The sequence below is a fragment of the Oryctolagus cuniculus genome, chromosome X, assembly GCF_964237555.1.
Source record: "Oryctolagus cuniculus chromosome X, mOryCun1.1, whole genome shotgun sequence".
NCBI lineage: Eukaryota > Metazoa > Chordata > Mammalia > Lagomorpha > Leporidae > Oryctolagus > Oryctolagus cuniculus.
In genome coordinates, this window is record NC_091453.1 from 121,563,377 (window position 1) to 121,570,988 (window position 7,612).

The following is a 7,612-nucleotide window of genomic DNA, read 5'->3' on the forward strand; positions in this document are numbered from 1 at the left end:
AAAGCTTCTGGCTTCTGGCTTCGGATCAGCCCAGCTCTGGTCATCTGGGGAGTGAAGAGTGGATGGAAGACCTCTCTGTCTGTCCCTACCTCTCTCTGTAACTCTATCTTTCTAATAAATAAATCTTTTAAAAATGGTTTATTTGACTGGTTTAATTCTGTAATTAATACACAGTTATTCTTAAGTGTTGAAAATTAACTGAAATGTGATCCCTGTTAAACATAAGAGTGGGAATAAGAAAGGGAAGAGATGTATAATTTGGGACATGCTCAAGCTGACTTGCCCCAAATGGTAGAGTTAGAAACATACCAGGGGATTCCAATTCAATCCCATCAAGGTGGCATGTACCAATGCCATCTCACTATTCCAAGTGATCAATTTCAGTTCACAATTGATCATAATGAAAGGACTAAGAGTCAAAGGGAGCACATAAACAAGTCTAGTACCTGCTAACACTAACCGATAGAATAAATAAAAGGGAGAGTGATCCAACATGGGAAGTGAGATACTCAGCAGACTCATAGAATGGCAGATGTCCTAAATAGCACTCTGGCCTCAGAATCAGCCCTAAAGGCATTCCAATCTGGCTGAAAAGCCCATGAGAGTATTTCAGGCATGGAAAGCCAAGATACTCTGGCAAAAGATCTCTGCGAGTGAGATCCCAGTGGAAAGAACAGGTCATCAAAGAAGTAGGTACCTTTCTCTGAAGGGAGGAGAGAACCTCCACTTTGACTATGACCTTGTCTAAACAAGATAAGAGTCGGAGAACTCAGAGGGCTTCCATAGCCTTGGAAACTCATGACTGGAGCATAGGGAGATTACTGATGCCATAGACAGGAGTGTCAATTGGTAAAGTCAACAACAGGAGTCACTGTGCACTTACTCCTCATGTAGGATCTCTCTCCTTAATGTGCTGTGCATTGAGATTTAATGCTATAATGAGTACTCAAACAATATAATTCACTTTGTGTTTCTATGGGGGTGCAAACTGTTGAAATCTTTACTTAATGCATACTAAACTGATCCTCTGTAAAAAAAAAAAAAAAAAGAAATTATCATTTCCCAACTTGACTCTCACTGGGATTAAACATGACAATAGGTCTGCTCTGATTTCATCATCATTTAAAAAAATCATCTATTATTTTTCAGTTTATGTTTCTGTGTGGGAGCAAACTGTTGAAATCCTTACTTAATGTATACTAAGCTGATCTTCTGTATATTAAGATAATCGAAAATGAATCTTGATGTGAATGGAAGGGGAGAGGGAGTGAGAAAGGGGAGGGTTGTGGGTGGGAAGGACGGTATGGGGGGGGAAGCCATTGTAATCCATAAGCCGTACTTTGGAAATTTATATTCATTAAATAAAAGTTTAAAAAAATGGTTTATTTGAGCAAATAATGATTCAATAGTTGGACAGTGCTCAGAAGTAGCAGAGATTCAGAGAACTTTGCCGAATGTATAGTGAGTTTTTATAGATGGAATATAGCAGCAAGGTATAGAAACAGCTTACCTGCTTACTGCTTGGTGTTTGACGTGTTTAAACACAGTATGATCAGTTGACTGCAAGAGATCAGCTTAAGTTTGGCTTCTTGTGGTTGTCTGAGACTCCAATTTTTTACCATCTTTATTATTTATTTCATATTTTGTTATAATCACTTAAAAGTAGACATATATATATATATATATATGTATACACATTTTTCCTTGAGAACAGAGATATTAAGATTACAGTGTGAGGGATTCATGACAATGGTCACCACACTGGGAAAGGAGTGTATACTGTCTGTTACAGGGTATGATTCAGTGAAGCACTAATTATATCTATATGCCTAATGATATGACAGCCACACAATTTTTATACTCTCTACATATTAAGTTTCACAAATAAGAGAAGGCATGCAATGTTTGATTTTCTGAGTATGTATTATTTCAACTTAGTGTAATGATCTCTGATTCCATTCATTTTGTTTCAAATTTCAGGAATTTTTAATGGCTGAGTAATCGTCCATCATGTACATATATCACATTTTCTTTATCCAATCACCAGTTGGACATCCAAATTGATTTTTATCTTTGCTATTGTGAATTAAGCTACTACAAATATGAGAGTGCAGGCATCTCTTTCATATACTGATTTCATTTCCTTTGAATATATTCCCAGGAGTGGGATAGCTGGGTCATATGGTGGATCTAGTTTTAGTTTTCTGAGCAATCTCCAAACAGTTTCCATAATGGTTGCACCAATTTGCATTCTCACCAGCAGTCTATTAGGGTATCTTTTACTCAACAACTTCACCATTTTTTGTGTTTTTTATTTTTGAATTTTGAATTCTAAATTTTTTTTTTGAATAACAGTTGTTCTAATTGATGTGGTTATACCTCATTATGGTTTATATTTGTATTTCCCTAATGGCTAGTGATACTGAGCATTTTTTCATCTTCCCTTTGGCTACCGTATCATCAACGAATATAATGTTTGAAAAATAAAAAAATTAAAATGGTTTGCAACAATGAGTTATGAGTTATCATTTCATTCCAGTTAGAATATCTGTTATCCAAAATATAACCAATAATGAATGCTGGCAAGGATACAGAGTACAGGGAATATTTGCACGCTGCTGGTGGGAATGCAAGGTACTATAGCCATTATGGAAAATAATCTGTGGGTTCTTCACAAAACAAAAACAGAGCTACAAAATGATACACCTTACCTAATTCTGGATATATAATTGAATGGTATAGAATCAGTATTTGAAAGCAATTCCTGCACTTCCATGTTCATTGCAGCCCTATTCACAATGGCAAACATATGAAATTAACCAAGATGTCTATCAATGGATGAATTAATAAATTAAATGTGTATATTTACATAATGGAATATTATTCTGTCAATAATAAGGATGTAATCCTGGCATTTGCAGCGAGTTGGGTGGAACTCGATGTCATTAAGTTCACTGAAAGAAACCAGACACAGAAATATAAATACTGCCGGTTGTATTTCATATGTAGAAGCTAGAAGGCACATAGGTTTGAACTTTGAATAGTGGTTATTAGAGGCTAGAAAGAGTGGAGGAAGGGGATACAAAGAGATTGGACAACAAGTCCCAAAGCACAGTCAGAAACACCTTTCTTTGTGTAGATATCAGCTTTCTCATTCTATTGAGACTTTAGCTGGGGAGATGCATTTCACTTTCTGGGATGCTGCTGTACTCAGATTAATATGCTGCAAAGCAGGAAATGAAGACCCAGACCTTTATTTATTTATTCATCCATTTGTTTTAACTGATACATAGCAATCATACATGTTTATGTAATGCTTTGATACATGTATATATTTTATAAAGTTCGTTAATGCAATCCTATCTCCTCAAATATTTATTATGTAAGATTAAAGCATTTGAAATCCTTTCTTTTAGCTATTCAAGAGAAATATACTGTGCATTATCACTTCTATAGTCATGTTAAAGTGCAATAGAACATTAGACCTACTTATTCCTGTCTAACCATAGCTTCATGCTAATTAATTAACTACAGGCTCATCCCTCGAGAACGATGTGCTTTTGGTAAGGGTTGGGTGATGACACTCTTCAGCCAGAAGCCCCAGAGACAAGTTTCAGTAAACATGTCCATTTATTAACAGTCAAGCATAAGCTTATAAAGGGTATAAAAAGGGGGCATAGCTAATGCAGGGGAACACTAATTCTATAGGAGAGCTAATATTGGTGCCGCTGTGCTTCTCCAATTAGCTTGAAGGTCACATAGGCTATGGTAGCTTTCCTGATGGGCTCGGGCCACACCTGGGAGCAGTTTACCTGATGGGCAGGGGTGTGGGGAAGCCTTCCTGGGGCTCGTGCCACCTGCCAGCAGCCAGGCTGCAGGGTCCCTCCCAGGAAGCATGGCACACCATGACCTCTCAACCTCCTGCATAGGCAAGGCAGGCAGTCTCACAGGATCACCCACAATCAACTTTTCCTCTTCCCTCCTAGCCGCTAGGAACCACATTTCTCTCTCAAATTCTATGAGATCATCTTATGTTTTAAACCCCAAATATGAGTGAGATCATGAGGCAATTATCTTTCAGTGCTTGATTTATTTGCTTTAACCATAATGACCTCCAGTTGCATATATGTTGCTATAAATGACAAAAGTTCATCCTTTTTATGGCTGAGGAGTGGTCCTTTGTGTAAGTGGCCAAATTTTCTCCAAGAAATGGAAACAACTAAGTATCCATCAACTGAAGAACTAAACTTTTGATGAGTGAATCTTATTATAGGCTGAACTATGATTAGAACCACATTTTATATGAATTATTATCTATCCTATTTTCTCTTACCATGCTACACTCCACATTCCATGCTTGTGCCCAGTTAGCATATTTATTTTATTGCCTATTGTGTGTCAGTCTTAAAGCTCCATATGGATGAAATCACAACAAGGTCAAGGCTGAACTTTCAAGGAATTAGGATTGAAGCTTCCCTACATCATTACCATTGTTCAGGTTTCTACATTAGATAAGTCTTTTCTTACTTCAAATAATACCAATATTGAAAACAAAACTTTCTGCTTTCCACTAGAGTAAGTATAGCTGTAAGAATTGGACATTTTGATGTAAAGAGTGACAGGCATGGTGAGACAATCATGCCCACAGGTAAGAGCAAAGTGTCCTTAAATTACAATTGGACATCTTGTAAATAGCCTTTCCAGGGGGAACTCATCCAGATCAATTGTCTCATGTAGTTTATGACACTTCCCCGTAAGTTCACTATTATGATGCTACTAATCACAGTGACACTCAACAAGTCTAGCCAACTTGTTTCCAAATAACCCCGTGTCACAGAGCTGAAGAAGGATATGATCTCTCCTGACTCTGACTTCACGGTTCTTAGTATGTCTTTCATTTGCCTCACCAGATCCATTCTGCATTCTTTTCCACTTTGCCCTGTGCCACCACAAGTGTGACTTGGATGAAACAGGGATTATGTTAATGGATTCTCTTGCTTTATGACTTCTAGTTAGTTTTGGTCAATGTAAAGTCCCTTACGTTTATTGGGGGAAGAAGGAGAATAAAGTCAGAATATCTATTATTCTCTCTTCACTTCCAGGAGCTTTATGACCATGTTTCATCCCTTTCCTATATCATTACTTCTTTTCTGGAAATTCCTTCCACACAGCTCTCTCAATCTCCAGTCTCCAGTAACTCTCCTTCTCACTTATCCATGTAGGGTGAGTAACGATTGCTCTCCTGTTTCCAACCTCAAGTATGCCACTGTTTCTTTTTGTTTCCTTATACTTTTTCATTCCTTTTTAATTTTTCATTTATTAAACTATCTTCAAATTGTCCTCACTGAGTGTATAATCTGTTACCCAGGCTCTAAAACAAGACCTTTTTTCCCCATCATTTGCTCTCCAACACTGTTTCAGCCCAGTCATCATACAGACTTCTTGCTGTCCTCTACTTACTAGTTAATTTGCCTCTATCCTTCAACTATAGACTCATGACTGAAAAATTTTCACCAAATAGTTTGATCAACACAAGACTAAAGGAGAATATTAATTTAGATATTGAATTTCCTTGAACTTAGCCAAAGTTACTAGTAGATTTGAACAGCCTGTTTATACCCTTGGCTCCATTATATTGGCTATGAATTGGAAATCTCTGGGATGATTTTTATACTCCTGTTAAATCAAATGCCTCCCATCCTATTCAGAAGGTGTGCCACTTGGTACCCCAGCAGAATGTGTCAGCCTTCCCTTCTATGCATTTCCTCGTTTTTGTTAAATCTGTAGCTCCAGTGCTCCAGAATGCAGTCCATTGGAACTCGTACTGTATTTAAATTCTGCTGTCATAGAAAACTTTCAATTCTTTTGTCATTTTTAGAGTTGATAAAGATAATGTCAGTATCCTTGATATAAGTCATCATCATGAGTTTGTCAGAAAAAGAGGCCCGAGAATATACAAGGGGCAAATAAGCACATGAAAATAATGTCCAACGTCATTGGCCATTAAGGTAATTCAAATATAGACCACTATTAGATGCCCTTTTATACCTATTGGAAAGGCTAAAATTACAACATGACAAAACCAAATGCTGGTGATGATACTAAGAAGTCAAATCATTAAAGAATTGTTGGTGAGAATGAAAAATCATACAGTTATGCTAGGAGGTTTAGAATTTTCTTTTAAAATTAAGTATTGCAAGAACTGTACTAATCACATATTACAAGCTGGGTAACCATTCCAGAGAGATTTAGTCATATGTTCACATTAAATTCTGTGTGTGAAATGATATTAGCAGTTTTATTTGTAACAGCTCAAAACAGCCCAGATGTCCTTCAACAGGTGGAATGGGGAAGTAAGCTTTCACACATCTACACCATAGAATACTACACTTAGGAATAAAAAGGAATGAACTAGTGATGCAAGCAACAATCTGAGTGAATTCTGAGAGATTTGTGAATTGAAAAGAAGCCATTTCCAAAAGGTCACATATTTAAACAAGTCCAGTTACATATAGTGTTCCCCCAAATATCAAAAATATAGACATGAGAATATTGGTTGTGGGAAATTTAAGGGAAACATTGAGATCCTTGTGTTGATGGACCGATTCTGGATATTTACTACAATGGTTTCACATGAATCTATAAATGCGTTACAAAACATACACAGACACAAAACAGCATATGTCAAATTAGATTAAGTCAGTGTCAATTTGCTTGCTTTGATGTTGTACTACACTCTTAGAAGATGTTACCATTGCAGGAACCTGAATAAAGGATACATGAAGATCAATTTTGAACAAACTTGCAGTTATATCAAAATTAAAATTTCAATTTAAAATTAGTCATGTTTCTACATACTAAAAATGAACATGTGGAAACAAAATTAAACACATGATACTATTTAGCATTACTTCAAATAAAATGAAATATTAATATATACATAAAATATACACTAGGAGATGGGGTCCAACGTTAGAATCAAACAACAAATTGAAATGAGGTAATTCTTTAGGAATATAAAAATAATGAATAAATTCGCAAACTGACATAACAAAATAATAGTGCATAATTTAAATGATCTCTAAAATTGGTAAAACACTATCTTCAAAATTAATAGAAAATGCAAATATCTTTCTAAAATTTACCAAGTCAAAGGTAATTCTGACATAACAATTTATAAGGAGGTAATAGATTAGACATACAGGGATAGAAGTGGGTTGTAATAACAGGGCTAATTGAAACCTTAAATAACACATACATATATTAAAACCAAATACCCACAAATAAGAATATATATATTTTATTAACACTAATGAAAAGAAAAGTGTATGCATCAACTGCATTAGAATGACTGCCTATGAAGAGAATTGGGATGAAATATTAGAGTGGAAATAAAAGGGAATGAATGAGTAAATAAACAGTGGATTGTTCTGAACAATTAATTCAAGGACTACGATTAACTGAACCCTTTACACTTAATGACAAAACCACTCCACCATATCCATCCTCTCTCAAAGAAGCAATATTTTTCCAGGAAAGAATACTTACTCACTGACCTTATTTAGAAATTTTAAAGTATGGAGAAAATATTTAAATGTCTGATTTTTAGTGT